At 38.0% G+C, this 25708-nt stretch overlaps 2 long non-coding RNA genes across 7 annotated transcripts in view; one reads left to right on the top strand and one right to left on the bottom strand.

The window, feature by feature from the left end:
• LOC135290933 (uncharacterized) overlaps window positions 1–23984 on the bottom strand; it is a 38189-nt gene extending 14205 nt beyond the window's left edge. Inside the window, exons 1-3 of one of the 2 annotated variants that reach the window (XR_010353757.1) lie at window positions 23738–23984; window positions 9586–9667; window positions 8896–9060 (exon numbers count right to left, since the gene is read on the bottom strand). This is a non-coding gene — a long non-coding RNA (uncharacterized LOC135290933). Of the gene's footprint in view, window positions 1–8895; window positions 9061–9585; window positions 10950–23737 lie in introns of those variants that run through there. The other variant, XR_010353756.1, reaches the window with a different exon arrangement.
• LOC135290934 (uncharacterized) lies at window positions 633–24162 on the top strand. Of its 5 annotated transcripts, XR_010353762.1 has the most exons (6): window positions 633–814; window positions 3179–3352; window positions 15644–15704; window positions 18006–18216; window positions 20088–20230; window positions 23195–24162. It is a non-coding gene; the product is annotated as an uncharacterized LOC135290934 (long non-coding RNA). The 5 variants fall into 5 exon arrangements; XR_010353758.1 differs by lacking the exons at window positions 633–814; window positions 3179–3352 and adding an exon at window positions 10331–10735; XR_010353760.1 differs by lacking the exons at window positions 633–814; window positions 3179–3352 and adding an exon at window positions 10331–10735 and having other exon boundaries at window positions 23191–24162.
• The last annotated feature ends 1546 nt before the right edge of the window (window positions 24163–25708 follow it).

Raw genomic sequence — 25708 nt, 5'->3', positions numbered from 1 at the left:
ACCCAGTCAGGATGGGTTTAGGAGGGGTTGGTCATGTTTGACCAACCTGATCTCTTTTTATGACCAGGTGACCTTCCTGGTGGATGCAGGAAGTGCTGTGGATGTTGTGTACCTGGATTTCAGCAAGGCCTTTGACACTGTCTCCCACAGCACACTCCTGGAAAAGCTGGCAGCCCATGCCTTGGACAGGAGCACTCTTTGCTGGGTTAGGAACTGGCTGGATGGCCGGGCCCAGAGTGGTGCTGCATCCAGGTGGGGCCAGTCACCAGTGCTGTCCCTCAGGGCTCTGTGCTGGGGCCAGTTCTGTTCAATGTCTTTATTGATGACATGGATGAAGGTTTTGAGTCTTTCATGGTAAATCTGCAGATGACACTAAGCTGGGAGCATGTGTCAATCTGTTGGAAGGTAGGAGGGCTCTGCAGAGAGACCTGGAATGGCTGGATGGATGGACAAGAGTCCAATAAGATGATGTTTAATAAGTCCAAGTGCTGCATCCTGCATTTGGCCACAATAACCCCCTGGAGCGTTGCAGGTTGGGGACAGCGTGGCTGGACAGTGCCCAGGCAGAAAGGGACCTGGGGGTGCTGGTGACAGCGGCTGAACATGAGCCAGCAGTGAGCCCTGGTGGCCAAGAAGGCCGAGGGCATCCTGGCCTGGATCAGGAATAGCGTGGTCAGCAGGGCCAGGGAGGTCATCCTTGCCCTGTACTCGGCACTGGTGAGGTCATACCTTGAGTGCTGTGTCCAGTTCTGGCCCCTCACTTTGGGAAGGACCCTGAGACACTTGAGCGCGTCCGGAGGAGGCAACGAGGCTGGTGAGGGGCTTGGAACACAAGGCCTTTGAGGAGGGACTGAGGGAGCTGGGGGTGTTTGGCCTGGAGAAAAGGAGACTCAGAGGTGACCTTATTGCTCTGAACAACTCCCTGAAGGGTGGTTGTGGTCAGGTGGGACTTGGTCTCTTTCTCCAGACAGCAGCTGACAGAACCAGAGGACACAGTCTCAAGCTGTGCCAAGGGAAATGTAGGTTGGATATTAGGAGAATGTTTTTTACAGAAAGGATGATAAAGTACTGGAATAATTTGCCTGGGAAGGTGGTGGAGTCACCATCCCTGGATGTGTTTAAAAAGACTGTATGTGGCACTCTGTGCCATGGTCTAGTTGAGGTGTTAGGGCATGGGTTGGACTCAATGACCTTGAAGATCTCTTCCAACCCAGGAATTCTGTGTGATTCTCGGATTCTGTGATTTGTGTCACTCACATATCATGTAATTGACTATTGATTTTAGTATGTTTTGTTAGTCTTTATAGAATTACATAAGTAGCCATCCATTTTTTCCTTACATTTCTGGTATTTTTAAATATAATCTTGCTTAGTAATTCTAAATATGTTGAAGAACAGAATCTCTGTAAAGTAGAAAACATGCAAGTACAGTCAGTAGCAAAAGGAACTTGTCTACAAAATTCTAGCAATGATAAAATGGAACTAACAGTAAGTGAACTCGATATACTAAGTAAATATATATGTATATGGTAACCTGGTTTCCTAAAACTTTTGATTAATGTGGGATTTATGTACATATGTTCAATTTTGTTGTTCCTGAAATTTCAAAGCAGTATATTCCAAAAAGTAAAAAGTACAATAGAGAGAAAAGCAGACATTGATTCCAGTGTAATGTGACACTGTCCAACAATTTTCCTAATGGTCATGGGAAAATGGCATCAACTATATATGTACTACACTGATAGTGAAAATTTATCCTTTTAGCTGCCCTGCTCATTTTTGATAGAGACAACCCTTATCTTTAAGACAGGATTTTCAAATAACTTATGTCAAATACTTATGCCCATTTCCAAAAAATACATATTTCAGTAGAGCTTGTATTCTTTTTTTAAGAGTTCCTAACACTACCTTTCTAAGGTGCTTCTGTTTTCTTCCAGTAGAATTTGTAAATAATTTTGTATTCATTGGGATAATCATGCATACTGGCCATTGGCACAGGGAAAAATCCCAACGTGCTAACACTGAACATAGATATAATTAATTAACCACCACTATGGCTTACAACTGAGTAAGGAGGTCAGCTGTTACAATAGTTTCAAATAAATAAGGACTGTATAAAAAAGGGAGGCTGTTCTCATTTCTGTATTTCTTTCATTATTCACATGGGCTGAGAAAAAAAACACTATAGGCTCACCAAAGGAAAATATTTTGAAACAAATCAAGAAACAACTAAATTAAGCAGTTTACAATGTTAATATTTTTCCTTACTTATATTAGCAAGAAGGCATGATGAACAGTTTAAAATTAGCAAAAATTATAGGTTTTGTTCCAAAATGGCTAGATTAGCTGTGAAGTAACACAGACAAAAATGAATGAATCATCCTTTATCAAAGTGGTTTTATGCATACCTACATGAACTATTCAACATAAAGTATTTTTCACTTGTTTCCCCTGAGGAAAAAAGTGTGCTGTTTCTAAGTTCCTAGCTTTACTATTTCTAGTTTATAACAACATCATAACAACTGGCAATGCTATCCATTCACTTAGGCACTCAACAAGTGTAGAAGAACTATTATAAAATAAGTAATCAAATTCATTGCTAACAATCACACAAATAAATATAGTCAATTTTATGCTGAGAATAATGTCCTGCCTACTGAGAAGGGTCACAAGGGAAATTTCCACAGCTGGAAATGCAGCTATTTTGAATTTCATTTGTTGATATCAGATTAAAGTAACTTTATTGTGCCAAACCAGATGATGCCAAGATAATTATGAATGTCAAGGAAGGGAAGCGATGCCAGCAAATCCTAATGAGAAATCACAGTGAAACATGTTTTCAGTATCCTAGATAGGACTCAAAATAGCATGGAAACTATATGAAATACAATTATTCAGAGCACATTGTTACAGTAAATGCACTTTTAAACCATCACATAAGAGATCGTTCAAAGAAAATGCAGTACCCACTGGAGGAAGAAACAGGATAAATAATTCATCAAAGCATGAACTGAACTGCTTTTTTTGCCCTGTGCACTGTATGTTTTGAAGTCCTCTGATAAACATTTTGCTCAGCTGCTGTGCCAATAGCAATGCCAAAATAGTCAGAAATGCTTGTAGTCCATCTCTCTTGGTAGGTAACTCTCTGTTCTTCTTTTCTAATGGAATGACACTGAAGACTTGCAGAGCTTCTTATTGGCAGAACGTCAAAGATAAAGATTTTGAGATCCAGAGCTCACTAGGCAGATGATTATCTTTTTCATCTCTTCATCTCCATACAACTGCTGTTGTATTCCAGAGGACTGTATAACACATGCACTAAGATGTGTTACTGAAAGCTGAGAAGCTTTAGGTAAGTTGATTAAGGCAATTCCACTATGATTTGGAAATATGTCTAGCTGTTTAAAGAGTGCAGCATATCACTGAAAGAGTCCTTACATGATGTACCTAGGATAGCTTGTCCCACGCTTAAAATAGATGGGTTTTGGATCATATATCCACCTAGGCATCTACATTTCAGCAATTTTGTTTATGCATTAGAACTGGATATAGTAGCTCAAGTTAATTCTGAAAGAATGCAAGCTAATTTGAATAGCAGTGGCAAAATTCCTTTTAATAGAATATTGCTGCTAATTTATACAACCATAAAACTATTTCCATAAAATGGTGATAACAATTGTCATAACCATACCACTTGTAACAACCAATTATTCTTCACTGACTTCCAGCATACTGTGTTCCATCATGTTGCAATATGAATGGTCTTTGCAGCAGCAGCTGCATTTAAATCTAGAAATAACCATATCTAAGTGCAAATCCTGAGTCATTCAGATTCAGTCCTTCCTGTTCACAAGCCTGATTTCAAAACGTTTTTTTATCTACCAATTTGTCTAGAGATGCTTCCAATAAAGGGTTTGCTAATTTACCACTTAGTTTTATGAAGCCAAGATTTTTCATGAATATCCATTGCCAAGAGTAATTATGACAACTCTCTGACCAAATATAAAGCTCACATTTGCTCTTACTCTCAACCAAAGCTTTTTCTTTTATATTGATACCCAGTGAGGTCTTACTAATGTGATCATTTTTCTGCTCCAGTGGTTCCAGAAATGTGTCCAGAATTGGACACAGAACTTCAGACACAGTCTCACCAGACCGGAGTTGAATGACTAGATAATTTCCTGTATATTGCACTGGCAATATACAGGAAATATACAGGCTGCATCATCCTGATGCAGCCCAGAACACCATTGGCCTTTTTGGCCACCAGGACACACTGCTGGCTCTTGGACAGCTTGTTGTCCATCAGGACCCCCAGGTCCTTCCCCGCAGAGCTGCTTTCCAGCTCAATCCCCAGTCTGCGCTGCATTGTAAGTGGCATTACACCTCTCCAGGCACAGAACTTGCAGACTTGCTTTTGATGAACTTCAGTCCATCCAGCTCATGCTGACTGAGGACACAAACATCTGCTGTAGCAGACACTGCTTCAAGTTTTGAACCATCAGCAAGTTTGCTGAGGGTACACTTTGCCTCTGTTATCCAGGTCACTGACCACTTGGGAATACAGCTATAGGCCTTCAACTTATCACAACACCCTGAGCTTTGTCAGGGGGTTGCAGCCAGTTCTCAAACCACCTCTCTGTCACTCCTTTAACCCACATTTCCCGAGCTCACCGATGGGATGTTATGGAAGACAAGTATCCAAAGTTTTGCTGAAGTTGCGGTAGGCAACATCCTATGCTCTTCCCCCATCTGCACAGTCATTCTAGCCTAGAAGTCTCTCAGGTTGGTCAAGCATGTTTTCCTCTTGGTGAATCCGTGTTGACTACTCCTGAAAACCTCCTTTTTCTCCCCAAGTAAATGACATCAATGATAAGCTGTCCCATCACATTTCCAGGGATGCAGGTGAGACTTACTGGCCTGTAGTTTTCTGGGTTCTCCTTGCTGTTTTTGAATACCAGAATGGCATAACTCCAATCTGCAGGCAGCTCTCCTGTTCTCTGTGACCTTTAAAAAATTATGGAGAATGTCTTGGCAATAACATCCACCAACTCCCTCAGCACTTGTGGGTGCATCCCATCAGGGGTCATGGATTTGTGGCTGTCAGGTTTGCCTGTATGATCTCCCAAATGATCCTTCTTCATCAAGGGAAAGTCTTCCTTTCTCCAGACTCTCTCTTGTTTCCAGAGTCTGAGGTTCCTGAAGGCCAGACTTAGCAGAAAAGGTTGAAGTAAAGAGGGCATTTAGTAATCCACTCTCTGATTGCCACTAGGACATGCACCTCATTCAGCACTGGACCACATTTTCCTGATTCATTCATTTGCTACTGATGTACTTGAAGAAAACTTGTGATTGCTGACATCCCTGACCAGATTTAATTCCAAATGGACCTTCACCTCTTTTGTCACATCCCTGCATACTCTGAAAACATTCCTATATTTTCCTCAAGTGGCCTGTCTCTTTTTCCATATTTTGTAAAATTGCTTCTTCATTTGAGTTTTGCCAGATCCTCCTTGCTCATACATACAGATCTCCTGTCTTCTTCACCTGATTTCTTGCTCACAAGGGTGCACTGATCTTGAGCTTGGAGGAAATGATGTTTGAATACTCACTGTCATAGGCCCTCCTACCCTACAGATCCCTAAGGACTAGAGATCTTACAAATAGGTTCTTGAGGAGGCCAAAGCTCTTTCAAATTCCAGGATTGCAGTCCTACTTATTATCCTGTTTCCTCTGAGCAGGATCCTGAAGTCAGCATGTCACAATCACTCCAGCCAAGGCTGTCCCAGTCCCCACATCCCTAACCAGTCCTTTTTTGTGTGCTGCTTCAAGGTTCAGCAGCATCTCTTTCACTGCTGGCTTCTATACCACCTATGTCAAATGCTCTGGATGTATATATAAGTATATATATGTGCTTTCAAATGTATATAAACATACAGAATGTCTTAAGATAGGAAGAGATTAAGATATAAAACTAATTGCCAAAAAGTCACCATGAATATGCCAAGCAATTTTTTGAATGCTTGGCTTCTACTCAAGCATGCAATCACAGACTATTTTCTAGTCTTGTTTATCATTTGGTTTTTTTTAACTCTGGCTATCTCATGTTTGTAGGTATTTCTAAATCTTATTTTATCCCTCAAATTATTTTTGTCACCTTTATGCTTGAAATTAATCTGAGACTATCAAAATCTTTCCCAAAAGGAGTTTTAAATTCAGTTATCACATTATGACAAAACCACATCTTTACAGGAATAACAATAATCATTGCCTCAGCAATAAAAGACACACTAGAGACACCAAAGGTTGTACACATGCAGCAATACTTTTTAATGTCACTTAAGCAAGCAAACAAAAAAACAAACAAAACCCAAAAAAGCAGACAATAGACTTATTTTGGGGTCAATGAGTCTTTTTAGAATTTTTTTTAGATTCTTTCAAATTTTTTAATTGTTGTTTGAGTTTTTTAAAAGGCCTTTAAAATAGATTGGATTAATCTAACCTGAAAATAAATGAATGTGATGACCTTGATCAGGGGACAAAAATGAGCTACTTCACACACAAAACACATATCAAAAACAGCTGCTATATTGTAAGGCATCCACTTAGAGTCAGTAAGCAGTTTTTACCCTTATGAATTTGAATTAATTTTATGACTATGTAAAAATGTAGCTTGGTAACTCTTTTTCTTTTATCAAGCATTTCAGGAGAGGTGACAAGGGAATGTAAAACTTTTTCTATGAATTTATAAAAGACAGCCTCCTATTGGTTTGTCTATCACTGTTGTGTATTTAGAGTTACAATATATGAAGTGTGTATATTATTTGGAATCATCAGGGTTTTCCTGCACGTGTTCTATTACTCTAAGTAGGTCAAATTTGGTTCTTGCAGTTTAAACTATTTCCCTTCATATGGAAAAATCAATATTAGTTTTAAATCAGGACAAATAATATTTCTATGCACAAAATAGTACTGAACATACACATTTCCATTAAAAAAATGCCTAAAGGAAAATAGCCAGTAAGTGAAGTATTTTATCCAAAATTATGTACTTAAATTTACCACTAGCCTCAGGTCTTGACCAATGTAGTACTAATGATAGAATACTGATTGCCTTTAACAGACTTTAAATAACTGGATCAAGACCTTTACCAAATCCAAGTCTTGCAGAGTAATAGGGAGAAAATGCATTTTTCTAGCCTGTAGAAAAGAAAAAATTCCTTTCTTTGAGGTTTCACACATTTCCAAAAGTGGAGCGAGTGTCAAAGACTTAGATTTATACAGCCTTTAGCTCTCACCTCTATCTGCTTGCACTTATACTAACACGTTAGAGGATTTAACTGGCAACTCCAAATAGCTTTCTAACAGTAGCATTGCTCATCTCTCCCAAATTGGAAAAACAATCCCAGAAAACATGCTTATAGATTTCTCTGAGGAAAAAAGCATAGATGGGGAAAACAGAGAAATCAAGGCACTCCTTTGAGTCCTGCCTATTGCACACAACTGAGAATCATGTTGAACAAACATTGGGCGTTGGTTTTTTTTGGCTTTTTGCTTGTTTGTTTTTAATGGAAGTTCAAATGTGTGCAGTGATCTCTGCCTGAAGCAGCTACTTGTTTGTATTCCTGTCCAATAAAGGAGTAGCAATATCTCCAGAGGCAAATGTAACTGAAGTTGCTAGAATGGTACAGGATGAGAACAAAAAATTAGATGCAAGCCCAAATAAAGACTCAAAACAACAGCACAATCACTCAATTTTTTTTTTCTGACTGTGCACAGCAGTGTAGCCAAAGAAGCTCAATCCAAAACCATTTCAAGCAGAGCTGTTTCAGAAGAAAGAAAGGTTATCAGAAGGAAAGGCCACAGCCACAAATGTAAAATAGGCTAGCTCGCTCTCATTTCCAAAAGGTCTCTGTGGAATTTCTTACCCAAGTGTTTCTGTGTCAACACTTGCTCCTTTCTGCCTGGAATCCTACTGCATTTGTGTTTTTAAAAGAATTTAGAATGAAACGTTTTTGAAACACAGGTTGTTGTCTTTCACTATTTTCCAATCAAATTGTCAATAATAAGTTTTCTGAATAAAAAATTTTCAAGCACTCCCAGCAATAACAAAGGTGGGGTGTGAACACATTTGTTACACTCTTGCTTTTCAAACTTCAAAACTTTTCCAATTTCAGAACTATTAACAATATTATTTTTAAAATTTTAATACATAAAATAAAACAAAACAAAATACAATAAAATAAAATACACAAAAAACCTCTCCACGCTAAAAATATTTTTTATTGAAACATCTCATTATTCCTTTTCAAAACTGAAAAAAATGCAATAAGGCAAGACCAAAGTAAGTCTCTTACTAAAAATATTGTGCTAATATAGCAGTAAGTTCCAAAATCAATTTCAGATCAAAAAAAATTTTAAATAATGGGTTGAAAAACAGATATTGGTACAATGAACAGAATTATTCTGTCTTCATTAAAAAAATAGTGTCCCTACGTTCCTAATTCTACCAGTTGCAGTCCACATATAACCTAGAAAAACACAGGAGTAAAACAGAAAAAAGACAAAAATAAGTCAGGGAATAGCTGAACAGGAAAGCCTATTTATACACAGATTCTGCCCCTCTTCCTACTCTAACACAAGCTGTCTTCCATCTTCATAAAACCTTTAGAGGATTAATTCAAGCAGTAACTGCCACAAAAGTATTCTTCAGCAGGCAGCACCATCCTAGAATGATCAGCCCTGACAGAGAAGCTATTCTGTCATAAAAATCAGAAACTGAGTTGTTCCAGACCACATAACTCTGTAGTGAATACGTTGTAGGATATACCTGATCTGCAAGATTTTAACAACGAAAAGTGAATATTCCTATGAAGGAAAATGAAAAGGACATACCTGTTAGGCTGCTGTGGACATGCTATGGGTGAGACACCCACAACATCCCTCTTCTGCTCCAGGGATGTGCCCAGACTTCATTGATTCTCAAATATTTCAATCTACAGCAGCTATGATGGACAAATTGATGGGCAAATCTAAAGGTCTCTATAGTTTCTTCCCTCTCTAGAAAACATGAAATCAGTTGCTCATAAATTCAGTGTCTTTGGGTGCACAAAGATTTTGTGTGGGTCATAAAATGGAGAGTAACAGGGTTTTTTCCTTTTTCTCTGTTACCTAAGTTATCTAAAGGCTGGCATATTTTTCTTATGTTCCACCCACACCTGGGGAGGATTTTAGATGTATCCTGCTCTTTGCACTGCCAAAGCCCTCTCTTTAAATGTCAGACAGCTTGCTTAGCAGAACAGAGCATTACAAGCTCAGTTTTAGGGCAACTAATAATGCTTGTAATAGACATGATCTCTAACGTGAGTAAAATGGCAATTAAGTTTATGAAATGTGTAAAGTGCCAAATACATTTCAACATAAAAAGACATTGAGAATGATAACTTTTATTACTGTGCAGATCTCTAACGGGTCCATCAATTATAGCTTTTGAATATTGTTGAGTGATAAATCACCATAAATGAGGAAAAACATTTGTGGCATTTTTATCATGAATGATTACACAAGGAATGCTCTTGGGTTTACCTGCTACCTGTGGTTTCACAGCTGAATTCTGCACTCTAAATTAACCTCTGAGCTAGTTTCTGGCGCCTTGCTTCACCTTCTTCTGCTGCCCAGGGAGGAAAAATAGCAAAAAAACCCAATTGAATAATGCTGGTTGTGGACAAATTGGTATGTCTCCAGCATAAAGGAGATCTGAAGTCATTTCCACAATGTGTGTGTGGTTTCCATTCCTCATATTAGACTGCTTCCTTAGGTGCAACTGGCATAGTACTCATAACCCCTCAAGAACTGCTCTTTTTGCATAAACTCAAAGCAACAGTGCCAATCTACTCTGCATTGGAAAAATAACATCAGCCCATTATAGGATGAGAATGGTCACCTCACATACAGGGAGGGACAAGGCAAAGGGGTTTAATGCATTCTCTGCCTCTGTCTTCAACACAGATGACAGACCGGTGCCCTCAGCTGAAGGACCATGACTACAAGAATAATCATTCCCCAGCTGACTCTGAAATTTTGTGAGATCTGCTGCTCCAGCTGGATCCCTATATGGTTAAGGGCATTGATGGGATTCACAAAGAGTTAGCTAATGTCATTGCAAAACCTCTCTCAATGATTTTTGAATGGTCTTGGGATTCCAGAGAGGTCCCAGCTGACAAACATTGTCCCAATTTTCAAAGGCAAGGAGAAATTGCAGGCTTGTCAGTCTCAGACCAGTGCCTGATAAAGTTATGGAGAAGATTATTCTGGGGATGCTGAAAAACATCTGAAAGGCAACACAGTCATTGGTCACAGCCAGCACAGCTTCATGAGAAGCAAGTCCTGCTTATCAAGCTGGTTCCCTTTTTTGACAGGATGACCCACCCAGCTGATCAAGGGAAGCCAGTTAATGTTTTGATACCGTCTCTCACAGGATCCTTCTGGACCTAATGTGCAGCCCACAGCTGGATAAACACATCATGGGATGGGCAAGCAGCTCAGCTGGGTCATGGGTCAGGCACAAAGGGTTACAGTGAATGGGGTGACATCAGACTGGGAACCTGTCACTGGTGGGTTCCACAGGGCCCCATCCTCAGCCCTCTGATCTTCAACATCTTCAAAAGTGATCTGGACACAGAAGTGGGAGGAATACTGAGCAAGTCCACAGATGATACAAAACTGGGAGGAGCTGGTGAGTCCCTCCAGGGCAGGGAGAGGCCCTGCAGAAACACTTCCACAAATCAGGGGTCTGGGCAATCACCAACCATGTGAAGTTCACCAGGGGAAAGTGCTGGATTCTGCATCTGGGATGGGGCAACCCTGGATGTATGGACAGACTGGGAAATGCTGTAAACAGTGCCATGGAAAGGGACCTGGGTTCCTGGGAAAGCAGTGCCCTGGCAGCCAGGAGGGCCAGCCCTGTCCTGGGGAGCACCAGGCCCAGCATTGCCAGCCAGGCAAGGGAGGGGATTGTCCTGCTCTGCTCTGAGCTGGGGCAGCCTCACCCCGAGTGCTGGGGGCTGGTTTGGGCACCACAATATAAGATAGATATTAAGCTATTAGAGAGGATCAAAAAAGATGGAAGGGAAGTCATATGAAAAGTGGCTGAGGTCACTTGGTGTGTTCTGCATGAAGACTGAGGACAGACCTCACTGCAGTTACAACTTCCTTATGAGGGGAAGAGGAGGGGCAGACACTGATCGCTTTGCTGTGGTGACCAGTGAATGGTCTGAAGTTGTCTTGTGGGAGGTTTAGTTTGGGTATTAGAAAAAAGTTCTTCACCCAGAGTCTGGTTGGGCACTGGAACAGGATCCCCAGGGAAAAGGTCACAGCACCAAGTCTGACAGAGTTCAAGAAGGTTTTGGGAAATGCTCTCAGGCATACAGTGTGACCTTTGAGTATGGTGCTGTGCATGGCCAGGAGCTGGACTTGATGATCCTTGCAGACCTCTTTCAACTCATCTTATTCTGTGATTTTGTGATTCTGCATTTTGCCTGGGAAGATTTAGAATCTGTATTGAGCCAAAGATTGTGAGTGGAAAACTGTTCAGAAATTTTTCCTTGCTTCCACTTATATCTTTCTTCCACATTGTATACTAGTAATATCTAAAAACAACCAATAACAAATCCATTCAGAAAGTAATGCAGTAATGCACCAAGTAGTTCTTTTCATCCTCAGGACAGAATTCAAATCATCTTTATTACCAGACTTTGCCACCTGACTAGGCCATTTTGCAATCTTGAAGAGAACCCTAACACTGACACATTAAACCTACATGGTGGTTTTTCAGTGCCTGAAACTGACTCACAGAAGACATCAGCATTCCTGTACACCTCTGTCACCGGAGACTGAGCCATTTGGGCAAGCTTAGACCGTCATTATGGCTTTCTTTGAAAACAGACTTTTCCTTCTCACATTGTACACAGCTGTTGCTGTATTTCAGATTCACTGTCTGACTATAAACGATCCTCTGTTTTTTCATGACACACTGATCCCAGAAAGTCCTTGTCCCATTGAAGGGCATATTCTCTGAGTTGTCTTGGGCAGGGTCTGAAGTCAGGGCAGCAATAACTGCACCCCACCTTCCATGTGGACACACAAAGTGCCTCTCTCTGAAGTGCTCTGTAAGTGCTGGCTGTGAGCTGCAGAGCCTTCACCAAGTGTGGGTACTGGGAGCAATGTACCCAGCGCCTGTCTGGGGGGTGCACACTGGAACCATTCCAGAGACAGCATAATGCTTACAAACAATGACTGCAGCGTTTCCAGGAAAGCATTTTCCAGGCTTCTTGAACACTTACCACATTGTTTGGTGGAATACGTGCAAACATTGTACTCTGATTTGGTAACCTGTTTTTCTCATATTTCCTGAAATCAAAATTCTAATTATTTATTCTATACTAGAATCTGAAGGCAATTTCACAAATATTAAAGCACTTTTGAGGAAAATAGGAATTTCCAGCTGTGGGAAGGGGAGAGGCAAATGTACAGACTACTTGAGGATGAAAAAAATAAAATTTCATTACCCCAATACAAATTAAAAACAGAAATTGCCTGTTCAGGTGAAAAAAAGATACACTTGTAGAATAATTCCTCTCAAATTTATGCTTAGTTCCCAGTTTACAGTTTCATCTAAAACTTGGATTTTAGCAGCCTTGGTTGGTACAGGCAATAGTCTGCTTTTATTAAATGTTTTCAGCGGGTGTCAAAACAGAATTTGGGGTGTCAGTGCTTCAGGATGACTAAAACACATGAAAGCCAGAGCAACTTTGTCAGGTAGAAAAGAAAATTACTCTTTTGGAAGGTGTACAAACTGACTTTATATGTGCACTCACACACACACACGCACACACAAAGTGTTTTATTTATATATTCATTATATATACATTTATCTATCTAGCCATCTAATTGCAAGTCTTTGTAATTTTGTTATGAATTTCATAGAGAAAAAGGCAGATTTTTAAAAAGTAAGCAAAATACAATGTGAAGATACTTTTACTGAAGAGAAACAGCAAAGATCTTTCTAGTTTCAGAGCTTCTGCAAGTGCCATATGGGAATCTTTATTGTTCTTAGCATCTTCAATTAAAGTGTGGATTGCAATAATAAGTAACAGCTGCATGGGAGGTGAATCAGGAAGTCAAAGAGGAAGTTTTCAATATTTTCTGGGAATGTTGACTGTACCAGAGAAGGCTAAAGCAGTGCTCCTAGATGCTGGGAGGACTGCAGTGGGAGGATACTTGCTCTTGTAATTAAAGAGGTGTAGCAGAGGGAATCTTTCTATAATTCCCCCATGGAGGTACATTGCCTTTGAAAGACATATGGTTGCCAGGAGCCAGGGCTCCAGCAGTACAAAAACTTTCCTTTCCCAGCATGGCTCATCATTAAGAGCATCATAATTGAGTACTCACAGTATTAAAAGGCAAGAAAAAAGTTCATCTGGGATCTGATCCAAAGCACACTGATGTTAAAGAAAAAAATCTCACTGATACCAATGAGATTATGGTCAGACAACAGTGTATTTAGACAAAAATTAAAAAAAATCTTTAGCTGAGAATTGCTATTTTCAACAACAAAAGACAGGTAAGGGAATTATGTAAGGGTGAATCAGTGTATAAATTACCTTTTTAGTCCAGAGATAATAACAGTAATAGAAAATTTTAGTTTTCTAGTATTTATGTTTTCCTAGTTTTTATGTACATCCAGACACAGACTAACAGAGAAAATAGCAGTCTTGTAAAACTGATCTCTTTAGCTGATAAGAGAACCATCAAGTGACTTAAAAGCACAGAACTCTTGTCAAGGGAAGTAAAGAATCATGGGACAAGGGTGGGAAGCAGAAAAGGACTGTTGGTATACAGATACAGAAATGAGAGGTCAATGAGTATAAAGGAAGATGAGAGTAGATAAGTTTTTGTTAGATGAAGAAAAAAGAGAACAGGAAGAAAATGCTACAAAAATAAAAGTCCATTTGACATGTTTAGAGGGGGTGGGGAAAAGAGCAAAGATACCATGGAATTTTTTCCTTACCTACACTTAGACTGTATAGAAAAGGGAAAAGGAGAGAAAACGGTGTCAGCTGAAGCAGCTGCACAAAACTATCATCACAGCAGTGAGGTCACTGAATCTGGGAAAACACTTAGCAGGGAAAACACCTCTAGATGAGGTGCTATGGGTAAGATTATAGGAAGGTTTTGTACATATCAAAGCAAAACCTCTGGTGATAAATGGGAATATGGGATGAGCCATTGTGCTCAAGACTGGATTTAGATTCCCTCATATTAAAAGGAGAGATTGCTATACCAGAAGTTACTGTCAAAGATTTGTTGTGCAGTGAGATATTGCTTTATTACAGTTATTAATTATCTATCTAACATGTTTTCTTCCTCAAATACAAAGGGCACAAGGCTGTACCTTGAGTCAAATCTTGTGACATATAGCTTTCAAAACCAAAGACCTTGGCTGCGTCTATTCTAGATAGTTTAGGTATATGTCTTACAGTAGATAATATTTTCACCTATTCTTGACTTGGTTGGGGGGGATTTTTTAGTGGTAAGAGTTTCATCCCTCAGCTTTACTTAAGAGCAGTGCAAGAATGCAGCTAACGATATCTCAGTAGGATTTCCTGAGGGGAAGTCAAAACTTCATACCTTTACTAAAAGGAAACTCTAGATTGAGTTCTGTCAGCAGAAAGTGCTAGATCTAAGCCTCTGCAGCACCTCAATTCCTAAGATCTATGAGTTTGATCTACAGTAACTACACACAACAACCCACCAACACAACTCTGACAAATGCAAACAGATCCCTCCATGCTCAATTTCCCATCTGGCGCTCAGAAAGGAAGTTAGCATCAGATCTGGGTCACTGCAGATCTGTCTGAAAATACATTCTTTGCAGAAGCTTTCTGGCTTCTGAATGGTAAAAGGAGATGAAGAAGGATTAAATTTACTACATTTCTTCAAGATTATTTTACACTTCTGTGAGCTGAGAATTTTTTTAGGTAGAAAGCCACAAACGTGATTGACTGCTGCTTTTACAAAGTGAAAGAAAATTTGTTATAAAAGGCTACAGAGTCAGAATGAATGCTCAAGAATACCAAGAGGCATAGACTAATGTTAGGATGTATTGAAGCTTCATTCTCACTTTTTCTTTTCATTGTTGTCTCTTGGTCTACTTGAAACTCACCCGCATGTAATCACTTTTTGATTTTACACTATCATCATCAACCTGTTCCAAAACTCTGTATACAGGTAGTGCCTTAGTGCCGACCAAATTTATTCCCTTTACACTAACCCTTCCCTACTTGTCATTGTCAAAGAAACACTAGATGGCATAGAAAGAGTAGAGTACCAGAGTAAATGAAAGCACACTATATGGACACTATAGGTGTGTCACAGCATGATATTTGCATATACATCCCTGTGCTGAAGGAAAAGAATAAAAATATCATATCTCAGTTTTGAGAAATAGTCATTTCTCATTAAGACTCCAATGGTGGCAATGATTCCCAGAAAGTTCAGTAGATTAATGATTGAACTGACAACAGATCTTCTAAAAAGGAAGACTATTGCATACTGAACCATCTATTTTGCTCTTTCCTTCCAGGTGAACTGCAACTATCAGGATGCAGGTCATGCAATTGACCAATACAGTGGTGAAAAAATATGTGAGTGACAATCACCAGACCTGCTTCCAAGCAATGAATACAGCTAAGAGAGGGAAGTTGATATTTTGGTTATTTCTGTGTTTTGAGAATAGAATTTTAAAAGGCCTCACATATGTTTACAACACCCTCTCTCTTTCCATTTTAACAAAGTGCTGATCACTCAAATGTATTAATTATGGGTGGTCCATATCCATTATTATAATTTTTCTTTTGGAAAACTAGAAACAACATAAGAGCTGCTGATCATCACTCATGGATGAATGGTGTAAAGATCAGCATTCATGCATTTCTGCTGAGAGGCAGTAACACTTGCTTGAGTTCTTGAACAATTTTGCAGCACATCTTCAATATTTCCAGGTTTAAAGGGCACACCAGCACTCCAGCAGAGGGGGAGTTTTCTAAATAATAAATACCAGGAAAAATCATTATTAAACATGCTTTTATAACACAGGTAATTATAACAAGAGTTTTTACTGTTAGTCTCTGAGGGGCTTTGTTGTGTGAATGGGAAAAGAAGAAATTTTAAGGATTTCTATACATGTAAATCATAAAGGAACAGAATTTATTCTAGTGCAATTACTAAATGTCTGCCTTATTTACATTTAATGTTTTCTTCCTCTTCTATCAAGACAGAGCAAAAAATTTAGTCTTGAAGTGACATCTGTTTTTTTATGAAAGTTTGATTTCCTCCTATGAGCAGGTTTCCCAATGTCTAAGAGAGCAAAGTGGGCAAAACAACTGTTCCAACTTTAACCCAAATGCCATCCCAGAGACGTTACAGAAGTTTATACTTAAGTCATAATTACCCAGTGCAAGAATCTCCCCCTCAAAGTCTTTAGAAGATTTAAGGACTAGAACAATATTACCTTAAAAAAATCAGATTTTTAATGTGTTCCTTTATCTGTGTTCTCATTCTTACATTAGCCCATATTTAACTTCTGGTTCCAAATTTATAATTTATTTATGCATTCTGAGAAAAAAATTTATCTCATTCTAAAACTGGCTCATTGAAAATACTGAACATATTATTTTTATTATTATTCGGGAGCTTAGAGAGGTGGATAACTTGAAATTTTAAAGTTTCTCTTTATTACTTAGTGTACAAAAACAAATCCTCAGACTTTATTAGTTCTGTTATATTGATTAAGTTTTCCTAGATTTAGTTCTTTATAAAAGTAATATTCACCAAAAAAAAATTAAAGGAAAAAGTAAGGCTCTATATGGAAAGAGTTGTGATAGTTTGACATGACAGATAATAAATTACTTTTCTAAATAAAATAAGCACCATATGTACCAAGATTTTTTAATGCCCTCATACAATAATCTAAAAACCTCTATTTTTTCTCCTTAAACAAACCAAACACACTAAAAGAGACCCAGCAATATCATATTTGTACTGTGAAATATGCTCAGCATAACTAGGTAGAGCCACTACAGAATTTTCCTAATGGCTGAGATCTCAAAAAATCACAATTGCAACTGACACTAATTGGGGCCCTTACTGGCAGCCTGAACAAAGAGACCATGGCTTAGTCAAACATAGCTACTAATCCTTAACCCAGGAGGAAGTCTCTCTAGGTCATTGTTGCTATATATCATTTGAACTGCATGGGCAGGCTTGTTTTACAAGGCATGGCCAGTGTCTGTTTTACATCTGTACTTTCAGTATGTTTCTGTCTTTCCCTTCCTTCTTAAAGAGCATCTGTTTACTACACTGAAACACAGGTGTGCCCTAATCACCTAAATTGTACAGAAAGAGGAAGAAAATGGGAATGTTGATAGCATAGCATTTGGAAACTTATAATACTGTGCATACTCTAAAAGGCAAACAAATACTTTGCTATAAATTAAAAGACAAAGAGTAGATTAGTGTGGTGCAATAAATCATAGATAACAGAGAGCTACGGGAAAAAAATTCTTCACTGGCTGATTGGGAGATATCAGCCAAGTTACTGAAGTCTGATTCAGTCAAATGATCTGCAAACCCCTGTTATCCTTTAAGTCTCTGTAACTGTAATTTAGGATGGAACAGATCAGCCAGAAGGACGCAAATTATGTTCTTTTTCAAACACTAGGATGCCACCCACAAGTGATTGCACAGTTCTATCAGTAAAATGCTTTAATCTAATTCAGAGCATGTTTGTGCATGTTCTTCCCCATCTTCTTCCAAATCCAGGTAAAGAGAACAATCTTAAGAAACAAATTCCTCACATTAAATAGAGCCCACTGAAATAAATCAGTTTGAGAGAACAGGAAAAATACAATCTGGCATAGCTAATCTCATAATTTGCTTTGTCATAGTGAGATCGGATGTTGTTTGAGATATATCAACATAGACTCTACCAAATTAAGCCTGCCTCTGATCAAGAAGAGCTGTAAGGCTTGCCTCCTAAGACTCTGTATTCACCAGCTGTAGAGGGGATGCTGCTGTGGACCAGCTCTGTGGGTCAGTGCAAAACCCACATCACCCTGAGATGAGTCCTTATCCTGCACACAAGTTTCAGGTTTCAAGGTCAATCTAAATTTCTGTGCCCTAGTTCAAAGCAATTGATAAAACATTTACTTAATACAGTGAGAAATGTGCTAATAAGTACATTCTGCTTCTCATTATCTAAAAATATTTAATGATGGCATCGCAATTATCTTAGATATGCAATAGATTCTACAAGGAATTTCAAATAATTGCTTTTGCAGTTACCCTTTCTCTCCACCAGCTCCTTGTATTAAAGTTCATTTAAGCATAATTTCTCTTAAAATATTTTTGAAAAAGTGGAAAGAATTTTCTTGATTAGATAGCTTAAAATTACATTAAACTTCCAAAGTTTAGCACATAACTTTAAATAACAAAGATATTGCATTTGTAAATGATGTGTGTTCTTATCCTTCTCAGGTTTTATGGCAGGGTTTCAGTATCCTCATTTTGGATTTTTTCCATTATGGTTTCTTTTTTTTTTTTTGTCTTTCTTTTCATCTTACTTTTTATTTCCTTTTTTTGAGCAGGGCTGGGTTTGGTTTGGGTTGGCTTTGTTTTGTTTTTTGCGGGTCTGGGGTCTTGTGGGTTTTGGGGTTCTTTTTTTTTTGCTTTTATTTTAAACAACACTTGCTCCATCTAGTGGCAGTTTCTCAAGGGAGGGAAAAAAAACAGAAAAACTCATAAATGCATATAAAATGCATACAGAAATAAAAATCTTTTCTCAAAATCAGGAATGTTTCCACTCAGATAACTTGGCTTGTTTAATAGCTTTTCCCTTTAACAACACTTTTACATTACACAGAAAGAAGTAAAAGCCATATGAAAACATATTTTCCTCACCACAAAATAAAAATATAAACTATTTTGGAGTAAAAATCCACTATAACTTCTTGTATATCATCAAATAGACGAAAGCAAATATTTAATTTTTTAGCTCTACAAAGACTTACTACAACTATCTTTAATACACTGATTAGTACCTTTTAGTGATCAATTCTATCCACAAAATATCTTACCTTCCTGACCGTCCAGCTCTACTTGGGGTGCATTTATTGGTGGTGTCTATGTAGCTAGGCCTGTTACCTGATAGAATTGTTTCACATACGCAAGGGAAAGGTCATTCTTAAACTAATTACACTGTCTACATGGTGAGAAAAACCTCTTCTGGCCCAGCTTTGTCTCACAACAACCTCTTGATAAGCAGCTGTGAGCAGCTGCAAGAAGATCTGTAAATTATTTTCTGATGGCAATAACTGAAGTGCTAATGGCTGGAGATTACTGTTTCGCAAATTTTTTTTTTAAGTAATTTCCATATTAGTTACAAGATGTATTTTTCCCCATGTGATAAAAGCAGTCATTCTCACAAAAAAGTAAGGACTCAGGGCACAGTTGATTCTTTCAAATATATGTATTTTCTGTCATAGCATGTCCCTAAAGAAACACAGGATTCAGATTGGTATATCTATGCTCTTTTTGGTCCATTTATATCCTCTTATTCCTCTGCTTGAAAACATGAGGAAGTATTGCCTACAATTCTGAACTTCAAATCAGTCCATCCTTGACATATATGTTGCCAAATTGGATTAGTCACTAAATTTCTCCATATCTGTTTTCCAATCTCTAATATATACTAGTCATTGTAGAAATTAATTTCTGAACAACAGTTGAAGCTGGCTGATATCTCCTGTAGTTTTCCTAAAGGAATCCAGGGGGCAATTCAAAGGTATAAAATTAATTGAGAAAGGCTAATTAATTCACATAAAATGGGTTTTTATTTCAGCTGGTTTCAAACAACATCATTTTAATTGGACTTGTTAATAAAACAAATTACATGAGGGCCACTTAGTTAAACAAATAGGCTATTTAGGAAGGTGGCCATAGAATATCATTAAAAATATACTGTTCTACAGGCACATTCATGCCCTACCCTGACCACTCTGAAGGAAAGCAATATGTGTCTTTCTGTTTTCACACTATGCCATGGGCATCAAGTTAAGGAGGCAAGACTTCCAAACACACTGCAGTGAACGTTTGACCAGTCAACTCTGCTCAGGTCAGTACCATTTTCTCTGCCATTAATTGCTGTTTGCCAGGTGCAAGACCTAACAGCTGTTGGTGTAGCATTCTGCCCCTCTGAATACTGTGGCATTTATTAAAGTGAATGATGTAAAAGTTTAGCTAACTTTTTAATCCAGCTTTAGTTACTCTAAGCACATTCAGCCAAAACCGTCGTTCTTGATTGCCTTGTGGATGTCACACTTATTGTACGTTCACTGAATTACTAGAAATTCAAGCCTCCCGCAATCACTATAGGCAATAAGAGATCTTCATTTGCCATCTGTAACCACTGCAAATTTGTCTACAAACCCTCACACTTTCTCTTTTACTAGGTAACGGAATAATTCAAAAACACAAAAATATGTGAGAAAAAGAGAAATTGTATCCAGGACTATTCTTCAATTCTCCAGCTAAAATGAAAAAAGAAAATTCATTTGAAGCTTGGCATTATTTCTTTTTCTTCTTTCTTTAGCAGAAAAGGAAGGTTTAAGATTAAAAAATTGATATTTTAATTCAAAACAATTGAAGAAAACAGAAAAGCTGGATATAAAAGGATCTCTTTTCCAATCACAAAATGGTTTGAATTGATATATTGCCTTCACCTCATGATGAAAAGATTTGGGTTTTAGTTTTCCCATAGCTATAAAATGGGAGAATGTCCCAAACAGCCAGCTAACATGTGGTGTCTGCTGGAACTTGCAAATCTATTCACCAATGAAAAAACTGCAAACAGAGCATTCTGCGTGTAAATAAAATAGGAAATGTGTACAAGCAGAAAAACCCATTTCCTTCCATCACAATCCATATTTTAAGACACAGAAAACATTTGACAAGGGCAAGAGGAGTTATCTCACAATAATGCTGCATGATTTGGGACAGACTTCTAAGATGCAGACTTTTGGACACACATATGTGTTCTGAAATGAGTAGAAGATAGATAGGCGACTCTAAGGAAATGGAGGCAGTGTCCTTCTCAAATGTATATCTGTCACCTTCATTATTGATTCCAGTCCCGATATCTATCAAATACACTGGATTATGATGGGGGATAGTACTGTTGGGAGGTGGAGGGATTTTTAAATCTCAAATATCTGCAAACTGGCTGAAAATCATGCCTTTGGCTAACAATTGGTTTGCCTTTTTAGGATTGATATCATAAAGATTTTAGGCCAACAATTAAGGATTCTGTTGTTTTGAAACATTAATGGAAACTTAATGGAAACATTTTTAATTTTTCAGTGACATGGTATTCAAAGGACTCTTGGGAGCTTCTAGTGACCTCTACCTCAAGGAAAAGTATTTAATTGCTGAAATAATGGCATGTTGGTCTATTTTCCTGCCTAACTCCATTTGCAAACAAGAAAGAGCACGTGCCTGTGTAGTGAAAATAATTCAGATAGAAGAAATTAATGGATTACGGGCATTGAGCCATACAGGAACCTGTGCCAAAATATGGAATAACTAAACATTTCTAGAATTACTGCTTTTTGGCATTTATTTTTGTTTTGGGGTTTTTACTTATGTCTGCAAAGCAAGTTTTTAAAAGTGTCAATTTTACCTAAGATAAATTAAAATCTGCTTTATTTGACATTTAGATTACACTGGTTATTAAAAGTATTCTCCCAGATGATAATGGAGAAAAAATGAATGCTGTCCACAATCGTTATTATGTCCATAATCATTACCTTAGATTCACCCTCCTCCAAATTTTTATGAGCACATTTTATATGAAGTTAAACAATGCCAAAATTATTCTAATGGTTCACCATTTCTGTGCAGTTGTCTAGTAGTCCAATTAGCCAGCACTTACACTGGGATGTTTTGACTGGATTAATTGATTGAGCTGAGCTGAAAAGGACTCAGCCTTTATGAGAAGTGAAAGTAGTAGGGATAACTGCAGCCTTGCAAATTGAATAGATGATTACTCATTAGGTCTGTTAAGAGACAAATGTTCTCTTACATTAATCTCAAGCAAATACGTCATATTGCCATATCTTGCCCCAACTGGCACCAAATTCAATATAGTTCTACTCTGCATTGCTTTGTACCAGATTATACAAGGGATTTTGTGTACAAGAGATATATCTGAAGCCATTTTTAAGAAAGGAAAATGTTGCCACTAAGAGAATTTAAGCCATGGTCTCTTCCTATCTCTCAGGTGAATCTCCTAGAGCACTTTTTCTTCAGGCAAGAGTGGCAATTGTCCTTTAAATTCCCAGTATCTAAAGCTGTGCACAGTCTTCCCATTAACTTCCAACCTACCCATCATTGTGTTCCCACACCCACACAAAAACGGGATGAGTTTATTTATAACTCTACTTACTATCTCTTTTGCTTCAGGGTGTATGAATACAATTACCCAGTCCTTGACTGAAAAAGTGATTTCTACCTTTCCTTCAGTTACAAAACTTGCAGCTTCTAAATCCAGCTGTCTCAATAATAGCTGTCTTAATTTTCCACATGCATGTCAGCAAATTTCTGCATGCACAAAGGCAGACTTCCCCTTCTCAATTCAGGATGCAATTTTCAATTACCTTCTCATGGTTTCCAGCTACAATCTGGGTTTTCTGACTGCACATAACCCCTGACCTGTTGTGATAAGAACCACTCCTGTCTCAGAAAATGACAGTCTCTCACTATCACTATATTTTTAAACTTCACTTTAACACCTCTTCTCCCCTTTGATATATTTGTGGATATCTTTCCCATTCTGTCCTCATGGGTGAAGGATTTCATTTGTGTGCTGAATAGAGGTTTTTTCACATTCAGAAATTCACACCACATAACCAACTTGTCTGTTTCTTTACACACACACACTTTGAAAACTTGAATGTATTGTCCTAAGTTTGAATTTTGAGCATGTAAAAAAAAGTTTGCAATTATCTTTCTGCTCAAAAAAAAAAAATAGTGATACTAAAAGACTCTCTAATGTATCTTCCTTCTCTCTTTTTAAAGTTAGATTTGACAGATGACTGACATAAGCTCCCTGGCTATATTAAGACAAAGCAAGTTGCCTGAGTGGCTTCTCCAGCAGCTCAACAGTGTCAGCAGTGATGCAAGAGAAACTGGAGATCACCATTAGTCTTTAAATTGCCCTACAGATTCTGGACAGAATCAGCATAAATAATATTTTTCTTAACCTGTCAGAAGTAAGGCCAAAGTGTTTTTTACATATGATACCAGTTGTATCACAAAGTTCATGGCTGTGCCAGAGATTCATATGCACACTGAAGGGATTAAAGACAAGCATAAAGAGTAACATTTGAACAAATGTCTCAAATATTCTGTAGTGCACCACTTGGATGCTGGGGTAAAAATTTGCCTTAATCAAGCTGTTTTCAAACTAAAGGACAACCATCTTTAACTGGAGACAGAGTTTTTGTGCTGATCTCTTTCCCACTCCATGAGCCACCACTGTACAACTGCTAAACTCAGAAAATTTACTGAGAAACTTTGTGCAGAAACTTTGCCCAGGCACACCTGGACAGACAGATACACTCACCTGCCTTCTTGATGTCAACAAATTTCCAGAATCTTCCAGAGAGAAGACTGACCCTGTCCAAAACTCCTTACAGAGGATGTACTGGAGAATTTATTGGAAGAACCAGAAAACAAATTTTCCATGCATACATTGGCCCCTACCCCTGACAGTGCAGGACTGTGTATCATGACTACAGGCCACAGACACACACATATCATCGGAGCCATGGGTAGTGATTATCTATCTATCTATCTATCTATCTATCTATCTATCTAATCTATCCATCTAATCTCTTCTTATATCTATTTCTCCTCTTTCCTTTGCAATTTTCCTCTCATAGGATGATCATAAACTTCAGAATGGCTATAGACCCCTTTTCCAATACTTATTTTCGATTTTCGAGTTAGATTTCAAAGCAATTTCTCAAATAAAATTCATTTTAATACCATTTAGTTAATTTGTTTTAAGCCATCCCAATGAATCTGTTAAAAATGAACCCAGTTGCTCTGCTTCAGAGGTGGGTCACAACCACCCTTGGATCATTTGTGTGTATTAACAGACCTTAGCACAAAAAAAGACAGGTGAAAAAAATTTTTCAGTTTCAGAATGATGTATGGTCTAAAGTTCATGCAAGATGCATAAAAATATATAGAATATATAGCCCCTTGCTTTGCTGGTGAGATGATTTTTTTTTGTTGGTTTTTTTTTTTTTTGTTTTTTTTTTTTTTGTTCAAACAAGAAGATTTTTTGCATCAAACAAGAGGAAAGAAAGGAAAAAGCTGTCAAATTTTTTAAATGGTAGAAAATTAAAAGTGTGCTTTCCTCACAGCTTATATGAGATCCCATATTTTGAGAGGTCTGAAAACTCTTGAGATTTGGATTCATCTGAAAAAGATGCTCTGAGGAACTCCAGGAACAGCCTTATTCGGTTAGGTGAAAGTTAAATACAATGTCAGCCTATATGGAGTAACACAGTGATAACACACATTATGCTCCTATATTGAAATCAATGGTTCACAAAGTCATTTAAAAAAATACTTTTAAAACATGACCTGTAATTAGCTGTTGAATACTAATGACTCAGCAGGTTACAAAGGCCAAGAATTTAAGTGTTAGTAAAATAAATGAAAAAGGATTATACATTAATTTGAACATCACAAATAACCAGTGCCATAAATGTAGGCCTTTTGCCAAGCACTAGCTTGCAGTAACAAGGATTAGTGAACTTTGAGGGCTTCTTAATAAATTATATAAGTAACAGTGGGTAAAGCTACAACCACCCAACACAGGATGTTTCACAGAGTGAGAATGAACCACAGACCATTTAATATACCACTTCCCTGCTGAATGTCAGAGTTAAAGGGGCTACAATGTAGAAAGGAAGTATTCTACAGAGGAGGAGAATGAACATATTACTTTGCACAAACAAATTTTTCCATATATTATCAAATTCCCAGGTCACATCTCTCAGTCCTACAAACAAGCCTGCATGTTGGTGGTCAGACCGAGGTTGCTTTTCTTTCTTGACTGACCAGAGTCATCATTTTGACTCTTCTGTTCTCACAGCTCCACCTGGTGCTGTTTCTGGATCACCTTTCACAGAAACCCTCTTAGTGTTCAGTTTAGGAGTACAACAGTCCAGATTATCTACAGGAATCCAAATATATTTTTTTCTAAAGAATAGACAGAGACAGACACGGAAGAGCATACACTGAAACAATTGCCTCTGAAGAACTGTCTTTTCACACATTTTTTTCGTCTCAGGTTTTCTCATTTAGGGAGACTGGGTAGACAAGGCAGCTTTCCAATATATAACCAAAAAATTTCTCAGTGATTTCACAAAATCCACCTTTACTGTATTTATCAGCAAAATCCTCTCCAGGATCTCAGATCATAAGCGTATATTATGCCTTCAAACATGGGTTCACTGGATTGTTCTTCTGGTGCTTTTAGTTCTCCATCAAAGGTCCTTTCTCTTAATGGGCCTTCATT

The sequence above is a fragment of the Passer domesticus genome, chromosome Z (assembly GCF_036417665.1).
Source record: "Passer domesticus isolate bPasDom1 chromosome Z, bPasDom1.hap1, whole genome shotgun sequence".
Taxonomy (NCBI): Eukaryota; Metazoa; Chordata; class Aves; order Passeriformes; family Passeridae; genus Passer; species Passer domesticus.
The sequence above is the reverse complement of the archived record's forward strand: the minus strand, read 5'-3'. Positions and strand labels throughout refer to the sequence as shown.